Source organism: Nuphar pumila, chromosome 14 (genome assembly GCF_984573655.1).
Source record: "Nuphar pumila chromosome 14, dmNupPumi1.hap1.1, whole genome shotgun sequence".
NCBI classification, from domain to species: domain Eukaryota; kingdom Viridiplantae; phylum Streptophyta; class Magnoliopsida; order Nymphaeales; family Nymphaeaceae; genus Nuphar; species Nuphar pumila.
The window spans coordinates 27,776,139-27,787,932 of record NC_143262.1 but is presented as its reverse complement, the minus strand read 5'-3'; positions in this window follow the sequence as shown (position 1 = coordinate 27,787,932).

The window sequence follows — 11,794 nt, the reverse complement described above, 5'->3', positions numbered from 1 at the left end:
GCTTATAATGGGCTCAATCTAAAGTGAAGTGTATTTTTTTCTTTTACTTCGTGTCGAAGTGAGTAATCAAGCTTTTATAGAGCCCACCACTGAAAGGCATTCATACATTACATTGGAGTCCAACCTGGGTGGAAGGGGTCAGAACCTTCTCCCCAGGCCGGCTACCACTCAGGCGAATTGGACCAGTGTATATTGAGATTCTAATCTTGCAACAAACACATGGCTTACATTTTTTAGCTAATTGTTAGCAGCCAACATGCTTACATGTTCTTTGTAAAATCTTTCACTGTTATTTGATTGACAACTTAGAAAACTTAAATTGATTGGGACCCTATGTAGCTTAAGTGCCCAAAATGGCCTTGTGGACACCTTATCCAAATTAAGCTTATATATAGTAGGTATCTTTTGTGATCAATATTCTTTCATTCTCTTGTGCATTTTTCTTATTTGAAGCTACTCAAAGGTGATCGTATCCTGGTACCATAATGCAAGATGGATGGGGGTAGTATTTAACGTGATAAGGCATGACTTGGTTGTAAAAAGAAAAGTTTTAGTCAACTCTATTTCATTAAGGAATCTATCTATCTCACAGGGGCAACTATTGCTTTAAAGATAGCGCTTACACGTGTGCCTCCAATCAAATTTTTATTTAATTGAGTATATGTTTCAGCTATTTTTTCAATAATTTTAAAGCGACAGTTTTATCCTATGGCAATGCGCATGTACTCGATCTATTTTGGAGGTCATCGCATAGTAATAATGAAATACGAATTGGCCCTGCATACCTCGTTGCAGGCCTACCAGTACTGTTTCAAAAATTAAAGCTGAAATGCCAGGTAGTTTGTTTCTAAAAATACAAAAAACTGGTCCCTATGAATATAATCAGTCGCATGTACCAATGAAACTAGTACCAAAACCTGGTTTCATTTGTCTTTGTGGCAATCACTGTAATTACTACATAATTTTGCACTTTTCTAATAAAGTAAATTTCATAATATGAGATGAAAAAGGGAATAAGTAACCAACTAAAGTTGTAAATGTAAACTACTATTTTACTCTCTACGTTTCCTCCACTTCTAACACCACCTTCAACTGCATGGCTAACAGTAACCTTCAAATGCATATATGTTCTGCATTTTTTTTGTTTGGTTATTATCTTAAAACCTTTTGCATTAGCATATAGCTATGTTGGTCCATTGCTATAGCTATATATGGTGAAACAATATGATATTTTAATTTTTAATCTTAGTTTCTTTGTTTGTGTTCTTAACACTCCTTTTATTTCAATATATTCTTATAAGCTAAATGATGCGATTTAATTTTTAAAAACTCATACCATTGTCACAAAAACCACATACCAGAATCTTGTATCAATTTCCATTGAAATTAAAACGTACTAAAAACTTTTGAGGGATTTGCGTAAAGAGAAACACATGAGAGATAAAGTCCACGATATTAACGTAGTTTGGTGAACAATCACCTACGTCCAAGATACTCCACTCAACACATTACGTGTAGAGTTTTTTAGTATTAAAATAGTTACCAAAATGGGTACATGGTCTATCAACTTTTCTTAGTCGATTTCGATTATCATTATCTTCAGTAACTTGACTCTCTTGAACTCTATCTCCAATAACATTGGCCTCTTGAGCAGAAACGATATCCCCAATCACGTTGGCCTCTTGAGCTGGAATGATAAACTCGAGCTTATCGAGTTTATCATTTGGAGCAGAATTATCGTGACTTGTTATTAAGGTGATAAACTTAGGTTTATCAAGTTTCCCATTTGGAGTAGGATTATCGTGACCTGCTGTTAAGGTGATAAACTCGAGTTTATCATTTGGAGCATGATTATCTTCTTTATCATTTGGAGCATGCTTATCTTCAAGTTTATCATTTGGAGCAGTATTATCTTCTTTACTAACAATCGCCCTTAAACTGGTCATAGGCTGAGCAGAAAGACCTAGTTTGACTCATAGATCAAGGAAGTTAGTGTGCGAAAGATGCCAGTCATCTGTTTTGAGGAGGTCACAGAACGAGTGATTAGAGTGCCCAACACAACTTTTTCACAGACAATGTGGCACCTCAAACCCCGACCTTGAAAAAAAAAATCCTTTGATTTGATTTTTTTTGAGAAAACTTTTTTTTGAAATGGTTTTACGATAAACATCGAAAATCAAGAAAAAATGGGTAAACCATAGTAACAAAGCTGCAAGTCTGAGCGGGCCACAGGTAAGTGATACATATCCAACAAGTCCAAAATATACAACCCAAAGTATTAAATACAAAATGAGACAAGGGTACATCAAATCTAACAGTCTCTCCAAAATAAGAGGGACATCCCCTCAAAACCCCTCAAACCAACAAGGAGCCAGGACCTGCAGCTAAGTATCAGTCCCCAAGACTCCACCATGTGTCGTTGCATCGCCGTTGTACCTATTCATCACCTGCATCCCCATAAAACGAGGTCAATACTCTTGCGAGGTGGTGAAGAATTAACAATAACATATGTCTATTTCTCAAAGGTAAAACATGTTTATAGCATGGAACATGTGACAACATATACATGTATGCAAGTGTCAGGTAAGTGTATGTGCTACGAACCTACATAACAACAGAAGTATATGTACAACAGACGATAACGATAAAATAAGGAAAGCAGCTAAGAACAATAAGTAGAACAAAACAAGAGCAGTAAAACGAAGTAGCAAGTAAGGAACTACTAAGGTACGTTAACTGTAATTGGTTAGTATTTAAGTTCTTCTGATTACGCCTTCGGGTACGGGAAGGAACCTTGCATTCTGTGAGCCATGCACCCGACGTTTGTTATTCAAATTCAAATATGATAACCGAGGATGCTACAGACCGAGTAAACCTCATGCGAGCAACGCGTAACTGAGAGAATCCCTCATATAGGTAAGGATTGTAATTCATACTACTGCAGTAGTGAGGTACCTTAAAAGGTCACCTCGACCTCCCTAACTCTGAGTGACTGGAGGTCAAAGGATGCTACAACTCTTGTTAAAACATGTGTCATAGTAACAACTAGTCACTCAGGGTTGTACCATCCACCCTCTCTAAGGTGAACCATTTTGTGAATGGGGCATGGTGGTTTATCTTTCTTAGTCTCATTTATCAAGTCATCCCTCATTTTAAGGTATTTATGCCTCGTAATTCCCACGGGGTATGCAAACAAGGACTTAGCCTGTCCATTCACATGCTCAACCTCACACGGCTAGCAAGAGCACATCGCTTGTGAAAGCAATCATAACACCATTTTATTATTTTCATTTCTAGGGTATAGACATACGTGAGCTCACTCATGAACAAGGGACTATCACCCAAAGATTCTAACTGAGTCTAAAAAAAAATACAACAGTGTATTACTCATACCCTATGGTGTTCAAGTTTTTGTGTCATTCTGTACCTCTCATGTATAATGTGCACTTTGTGCATACATCAATGTCTCAAGTACGAAACCAAAGTGTACCCTATCGTGGTACGTACTAAGTAGTATAAGTGTCAAGGTGTGCTAAGTGCAGGTGCAAAACTAAATATCACTTTTTTCTCAAATTGATCGCACAATTATGAAATAGAGGCAAAGATACATATGGATAACTAGAAAAACACATTTCAATTACATGAGAATGTGCAAGTGAGTGTACAATTCTACAATTTCAAGAGATATACAATTCAAAGTGCATAACACAATTATAATTGCATGTACATTAAGCTGAAACAAGTATTGCAAGCTTATAATTACAAATTTCAAGCAGTTAGAACTCCAAATGTCATAAATTGGCAATTCTCGCATAGCGAGACCACTTTCATAGGAAAGATTCATGATTTCGATACACTCACGTGTTGAGATTCAAACTAAGATATTCCCATACATATGGAAATTACATTCGCATCACCACGGTTGGTCACCACACTTGCAGAAAAAATGATGCAAATACGATACGAAGGATATATATATATATATATATATATATATATATATATATATATATATATATATATATATATATATATATGGGTTATATAATGTTCACCAAATATCTTGCCCTGGTGATGACAAGGCAGAACAAATTCCATAAGAGGATTTGTGAATTCGGCATACTTACGTGTCGAGAACGAAGTCTAGAATATTTCCAACTTATGAGAATTACATTAGCATTACCACGGTCGGTTACCGCACTTGTGGAACCCAAAGATGCTGATATGATATTTTTAAGCGTAACTGTCGGGAGATTAAGACGGAGAAAATCTTTATGTACTTGTGGGCAGCGTAAAGCTAACCCGATAACCCATACTTATGCTGCCAAGACGGGACCGCAGAGAAACATGGGGTTTACTCCGAACCAAAATGTCAATTTGCTACCCGAATGACAAACACAAAGTATGAAGTACCGACGCGTTCAAAACAATAAATGAGGCCCGTATGGTCACCAATCATATCCTTGAACAAGGCACAGAATGTGTCAAAAGTCCAACTGGGTTTGCTGGACAACGGACCCACACATTCCAACTTCCATATGTTCGCGGTTTAACTCACATTCTTTCTTTTACCATCATATATATATATATATTCATAATATATATATATTTTATTTTTTTCCAATGGGTAGCTCTGCGAGTTTGCGACAACGAGGAAATAGTTGCGCTCATAAAGCAAGCAGCAAGGGTCCAACCCAGTCTGGTCCAGATGGGACTAGACACTGCTAGCTCACTCTTGCTTAGATCCCACCAAGGGGGTGGTGCTGCAAGAGTGGGAAGATTGGAACTCCTCGGACGAGTGCAGTCAAGGTGTTCCAACCAAAGCAAGACCCGTCCCAAGGGGTCACAAGTGGCACTGGATTGAACCTAAGGGTTCAGTCCAGGCACTACACTCGATGTGCAATACAGACTAGGGCTCATCAAGCCCGGTTAGCTCACCCGGGTGCATTAGCACTCGACACCAAAGCCCACACCCGTACAAGGGCAAAAGGGGAAAACCGTGGGGAAAAGAGGGTCGAGTCTGGTCCTCTGAACCAGTTCATAGTCCAAGACCACCCCTGGTCTGAACCCAGGGGGTTCAGGCTGGGGCTGCCATGCAACAACAGGCCCGAAGCAAAGAGCCCAGGCCCGCAGGCTACCCGAGTGCAACTAGCTCCCGGTGGCAAAAAGGGCTCCAAGGCAAAAACACAGGAAAAGGGACTCACTAGTCTGGTCCTTTGGGTTTGACCTTTAGATTTGATAAAGTTCTGGTCTGAACCCACGGTTCAGACCAGACACGCAGGTCAGAATTCAGTAGCTCAGAGTTGGCGCTACCTGGGTGCAACTAGAACCCAGCAACCACTATGGCACCAAGGCCAAAATGAGGAATGTTGGGTCTACAGTCTGGTCCTCTAGAATAGACCACTCGGTTTGACAGATTTAGTGATCTGAACCTATGAGTTTAGACCAGACTCTTCCATAGGGCAGAGGTCTAGAGCAGGCTCCCAAGCCGACTAGACCACCTGAGTGCCTTCGGTACCCAGTGATGTGTTGCGCGCACCAAGAGAGAAGCAAGGGCTAAGCTAAAGAGCTTGGGTGCACCTGTCCGAGCCCTGCTTGAACCAGGGTGCACCTAGCTAGGTCTGTCCCTACAGGGGACAAACCAACCGAACCTTGCAACCACACAAAAAGAAATAAAAAGAAGGTAAACAAAAAAAAAAAGTTTGGGTGATCCCAAGCAAGCACAAGGCGCGAAAATAAAACATGGAAGCATTGGTAAAATTGGAAGTTTCTCAAAAGAATGCAAGTGTATAGACTGAATGGAAAGAAGAAGAGAAAAGAAAATTTTAGAACAACATGCAAAACGAGAGGGAATACGCAAAAATGACCATCCATTCGTTTTGGAGCATCCTCTTTCTTTTCATGGATTGAAAATAGAGGTAATGCTCAAACACAACAATAAAAAAAGTAAACTACTAAATCCACAAAGAAACCATGCATGCACGGATGCAAAAAGGGCTTCACGGTTTCATGATTCAAGCTATGTGTCCTTTTTTATTCAGAGAAAAAAAAACGAGAAATAGGGGTGTTGAAACTTCACCTTGATTCGATTGAAGGTGAGGCTCTGTTGCAAGGGCTCCATGCAAGTGGTGGCTAATTCACACCACACGGCTAGAGAGGGAATAAGAGAGAGAAAGAGAATGGGAATGAGAGAGAGAGAGATGCTCCAAACTCGCCAACTCCAAAAGTGCTCTCTCTCTCCTTTCATTAAAATTTTTTATACTCTATTGCTTAATAAACCAAGGACTGGGATTAATCTGCAGGAGATGAATGACTGGGGTCAAACACCCCCCCCCGCATAGCTACCCAACATCCCCCACTTGCCCCTTAGAAATTGAAAAGGCTAATAAAATTTACAAGGGTGCCATGGGGCTGTCGCACCCAATGAGAGTTTCCCTACTCATCAATGCTCCCTCTTGGAAAGAGCCAAGATGGGATTTCAAAAATCTCATGGGGCACAACCCCATGCTAATGCTTGAAGGGACGCCCCACCCTCATGATGATGCCCCATGCATCATCATGAGGTTGTTCTTATGGGTAGGGCCAATCATGGCCCTCACTTTAAATCATACCCCATTTCTTACAAGATTGCCATAGTCCCAGCTGGTCAACTTGACCAGCTGGTCTTCATGGCTAGGGACATCTAATATTGCCAAGAGTGGTCGACTAAAGGCTTTGTCAACCATCCCCAAGTCAAACCTAGCTCAAAACGAATACCATTACACATATATATAATTCCTTATTATTTCTTTAAATAAAATAAAATAAAATAAAATAAAATAAAATAAAATATCACCACATATTTTTATTCTTAAATTCTCAATTATCATTAGATTTTTTGAAGCATATCTCAAGAAAATTTGATCTCTCATGAAATTTGCTCTAGTTATGACCCCCATCTTATCGATATATGCTTCTCAGTAATTCACATGAAATAACAAGTTTTTTTTCTCGTTTGAGCCTTAAATTCGAAGATAAACTATATATATATATATATATATATATATATATATATATATTATGAATTTACCTTCAAATTTTTAGAAGTTAATTTGTCATGAATCACCTTCGATCGTTGTGTTCATCTCACTTACGCGATTTAAGGCCTCATATATCACATATATATAATTATGATAAATTCGCGTAATCATACTAGGAATTTCATTAACTGAAACACATTATATAATATTATCTCAAAAATATTGTGGGCTTTACATCCTTCCCTCCTTAAAAAGGATTTCGTCTGCAAAATCACTAACATTAGATTACAAAAAGATTAGGATATTTCTCTCTCATGCTCGCTTCTGGCTCCCATGTACATTCTTTGATTCCATGATGTTGTCAGTGCACTTTAACTAACTGTACAATCTTTATACGCAATATTTGATCTCGTCGATCAACAATCTCAATCGATGGTTCTACCATCGTCAGATCTTCCTAAACTTCCACGTCTTCATAACGAATGATATGTGATGGGCCATAAATGTATTTCCTTAGCATCAACACATGAAAAATATTGTGAATATGGGCATACTGCTGAGGTAGCTCAACCCGATATGCCACTTTACCAACTCTTCCCAAAATCTCAAACGAACTGACGTATCTAAGACTCAACTTTCCCTTCTTACCGAAACGAAACACGCTCTTGGTTAGTGAAACTCTCACAAAGTCCATGTCACCAACCTCAAATGATAGCTCTCATCGTCTCTTATCGGCATAGCTCTTTTGCTTATCTTGCACTGCTTTCAAACGCTCTCAGATCTTTTGCACTTACTGAGTGTAGTGCTGAAGAACAATCAGTGATTCTCTAGATCTATCGCTAATATCGTCCCAATACGATGGTGATCGACAAGGTCTCCCGTACAATGCTTCGTACGAAGCCATCTCGATACTAGCGTGATAATTGTTATTATACACAAATTCAACCAAACATAAATGTGAATCTCATCGCCCTTCTAATCGAGTATACAAGCCCGCAACATGTCTTCCAATGTCTGGATAGTCCTCTCTGATTGACCATCAGTTTGAGGGTGAAAAGCTGTACTGAACTTCAATCTCATACCCAAAGCAGACTGCAATCGACCCCATAGTCGCGATGTGAACCTGGGATCACGATCATCCAAAATAATCAACATAGGTACGCCATGCAATCGTATAATCTCTATAATATACAAGTCAGCTAAGCTTTCAAGGGACTAACTGATCCTGATAGGTAAGAAATGGACAGACTTGGTGAGTCTGTCCACAACTATCCAAATAACATTGTGCTTTCATCTGGTTTGCAATAAACCTACCGCGAAATCCATAGTAACATCTTCCCATTTCCACTGAGGAATCTCAATCCTCTACATGAAAGCACCAGGATGGTGATACTCAATCTTGATCTGCTGACAAGTCAAGCACTTCGATACGCACACTGCTATCTCACGCTTCATACCGTTCCACCAATATTTTTTTTGTAAATCTTTAAACATCTTCATCCCACCAGGATGAACTGTGTACCTTGACATGTGAGTTTCATCGAAAATCTCCTTTTTCAACTCAGAGTTGTTTGGAACCCAAAGCCGTTCTCTCATACGAATACCACCATCATCTGACACACTAAAGAACATACCTTCCTATTCTGCTAAGGCTAGAAACTTAACATATTGGGCATCAAGATTCTGAGTCTCCATAATTCTAGGCAAAAAATCAGATCGAATGGTCAGACCAGACAATCTGATTGATCCGCTTCCAATCGAAAAAGGCTTCCAAGCCACAAAATCTTCAATCAATTTCTGGTTCCACATGAGACTAGCGAGAACACTGCTCAACTTGCAACTAAGCGCATATGCCACTACGTTCACCTTACCAGGGTGGTAAGACAACATAAAGTCATAATCCTTGATAAACTTGAGTCATCGACGCTGTCTCATGTTCAACTCCTTCTGAGAGAACAAATACTTGAGACTCTTGTGGTTTGAAAAGACCTCAAATGATTCTCCATACAAATAGTGTCACCAAGATTTCAAGGCAAACACCACTGCTGCTAATTCCAAGTTGTGTGTCAGGTAATTTCTCTCATGAATCTTCAACTGCCTTGAAGCATAAGCAATCAGCCTGCCGTGCTGCATTAGCACTTAACCCAAACCTGTTCTAGAGGCGTCTGTGTACACCACAAAACCACCTCTACCTGAAGGTAAAGCTAACATCGGTGAGGTAGTCAGCTTAGACTTCAAGATCTGAAAACTTTCTTCACAAGCATCATTCCATTCAAACTTGATGTCTTTACGCAAAAGCTTTGTTAACGGTACCACAATTATCGAAAAGTCCTGGATAAATCGCTGGTAGTATCCTGTCAATCTGAGGAAACTATAAATCTTTGAGACATTCTAAGGCTTCTTTCAGCCTAACATCGCTTCAACCTTCGCTGGATCGACTAACACTCCATCTTTGGATATCACGTGACCTAGAAACATAACTTGCTTAAGCCAAAACTCGCACCTGGAGAACTTGGAAAACAATCGGTGCTCACAAAGTATTCTTAGAATGATACACAAATGTTCTCGAAGCTGCTTAGGGATCTCTGAGTAGATCAAGATGTCATCAATAAACACGATCACAAAAGTGTCCGCGAATGGACAAAAAATCTGGTTCATTAAATTCATGAATGCAGCTGGTGCATTCGTGAGGCCAAAAGGCATCACCATGAACTCGTACAAACCATATCTCGTTCAGAAAGCTGTCTTCGCAATATCTTCCTCTCTAATACGAAGCTGATGATAACCTGAACTGAGGTCTATCTTCAAGAAAATCCTCGCTCTTTGCAGCTGATCGAAAAGGTCCTTGATCCTTAGTAACATGTATTTATTCTTAATCGTCGCTTGGTTGAGCATTCTATAGTCAATGCACAACCTCAAAGATCTATCTTTCTTCTTCACGAACAACACTGGTGCACCCTAGAGAGATGCACTAGGTCAGATAAAACCTTGTTCCAAAAGTTCTTCTAACTGCCATTTTAACTCTTCGAGCTCTGCCGAAGCCATATGATACAATGCCTTGAAAATAGGAGTAGTTTCAGGCAACAACTCGATGCAAAACTCGATCTTGCGCTTCAAAGGTAATCCAGACAATTCCTCTAGAAACACATGGGGAAACTCTAAAACTATATCCAAGTCCTCGATTGGGACTAACTCAAGCTCAACTCGGGTGATACTGACCATAAACACAATACCCCCATTCTGTAAATACTTCTAGGCTTTGAAAGAAGAAATCAAATGGCTATCTCACAATGGTCGAGAAAGCTTGATTTCCAAAATAGTATGATTAGGCGGAAATAGGACTACCTTGCCTTTTCTACAGAGAACCTGAGCATGATACTCAAACAACCAATCCATGCCTAGAATGACGTTGAACTCAGTCATATCTAGCAGGATTATGTCAGCTGGCAAGTTTTGCTCTGCCACTGACACCTCGATGCTCGATATATAAGAATTATAAAATGACTGATCACCTGTCAGAGTACGAATCTCCAACGGGTAATTCAAAGATTCTACGGTCAAAGGCAAAGTCCTAGCAAATCTGACAGATATAAAAGAATGGGAAGCGCCACAATCAAATAACATAAAAGCTGCATGACCAACAACTAGAATAGTACCTTGAACCAATTCTCCTTTGGTCACTTGTTCTACCATTGCTGCATAGGCACGTCCTGCAATAGCTTTCTGGTTGCCTTGCCTCTGCTGCTGCGGCTGATGTTGCTGAGGTTGTCTCTGTTGTACTGGCTGTGATGTTCCTGGTGTATTTCTCTTCTGATCATCCGACTGCTTCTTCTGGAAGTCCTTTATGTAGTGACCCATCTTGCCAAAATAGAGTCATCCCCCGATATCAAGAGGGCAAGGTCGACCCGGATGGTCGACAAGACATTTTGGACATCCCGCTGTTGCTGCAATCTGGCTCTGAGGCTACTGATACTGGCATTGTTGTTGCTGGTGCTGGGGTCGTCGATACTGATGGTGCTGTTGTTGTATCTGTTCTTTTTCATCAATGGATTGAATTTCTTTCCACCTTGGTGCTTCTGGAACTGTCGCTTTTTAGGCTAACTCTTTTGGCTTTGTTGATGCTGTTGCTGACCTCTGTAAGATTGCGTCCTTTGGGACTCAGACCAATCTTGTTCTAACAATGTTGTCTCCAATGCCTCGTCGATTGTCGTTAGAGCACGAGTATACACCTTCGTGCATAGAACGGGTTTCAATCCTCGAGCAAACTTCAACGCTCGATCCTTCTCCGTGGCATATAGGTTAGGACAATATCGCTCGAGACTACAAAAATGCGTAACATACTCCGCCAAGGTAGAGTTTCCTTGCTGTAGATCAAGGAACTCTTGCATTTTCTTGCTCTTTTCGTGTGTTGAGAAATATGTCACGTAAAAAGTCTCTACAAACTACTCCCAAGTGACAGACTGGTTCTCGAACTTGATCTCCCAAGTGGTACCCCACCACCTCTCTGCATCTTTTCGGAGACGGTATGTCTTAAATTCAACTTTTTGATCATCGTTTACATGTAAGACATGAAAGATTTGCACAATCTCTCGTATCCAGTCCTCTGTTGCTTTTGGTGTCGATCTCCCGTCAAAAGAAGGAGGGTTCATACCCATGAACTCTTTGTAGAGAACTGCAGTAACAAGAACTAGAGCTGGTGTCTCTTGACCTTGAGCAGCCTACTGAATATGGTCAACCATCTTCTGCATGGTCTCTGCCTGACGGCCAACCACCTC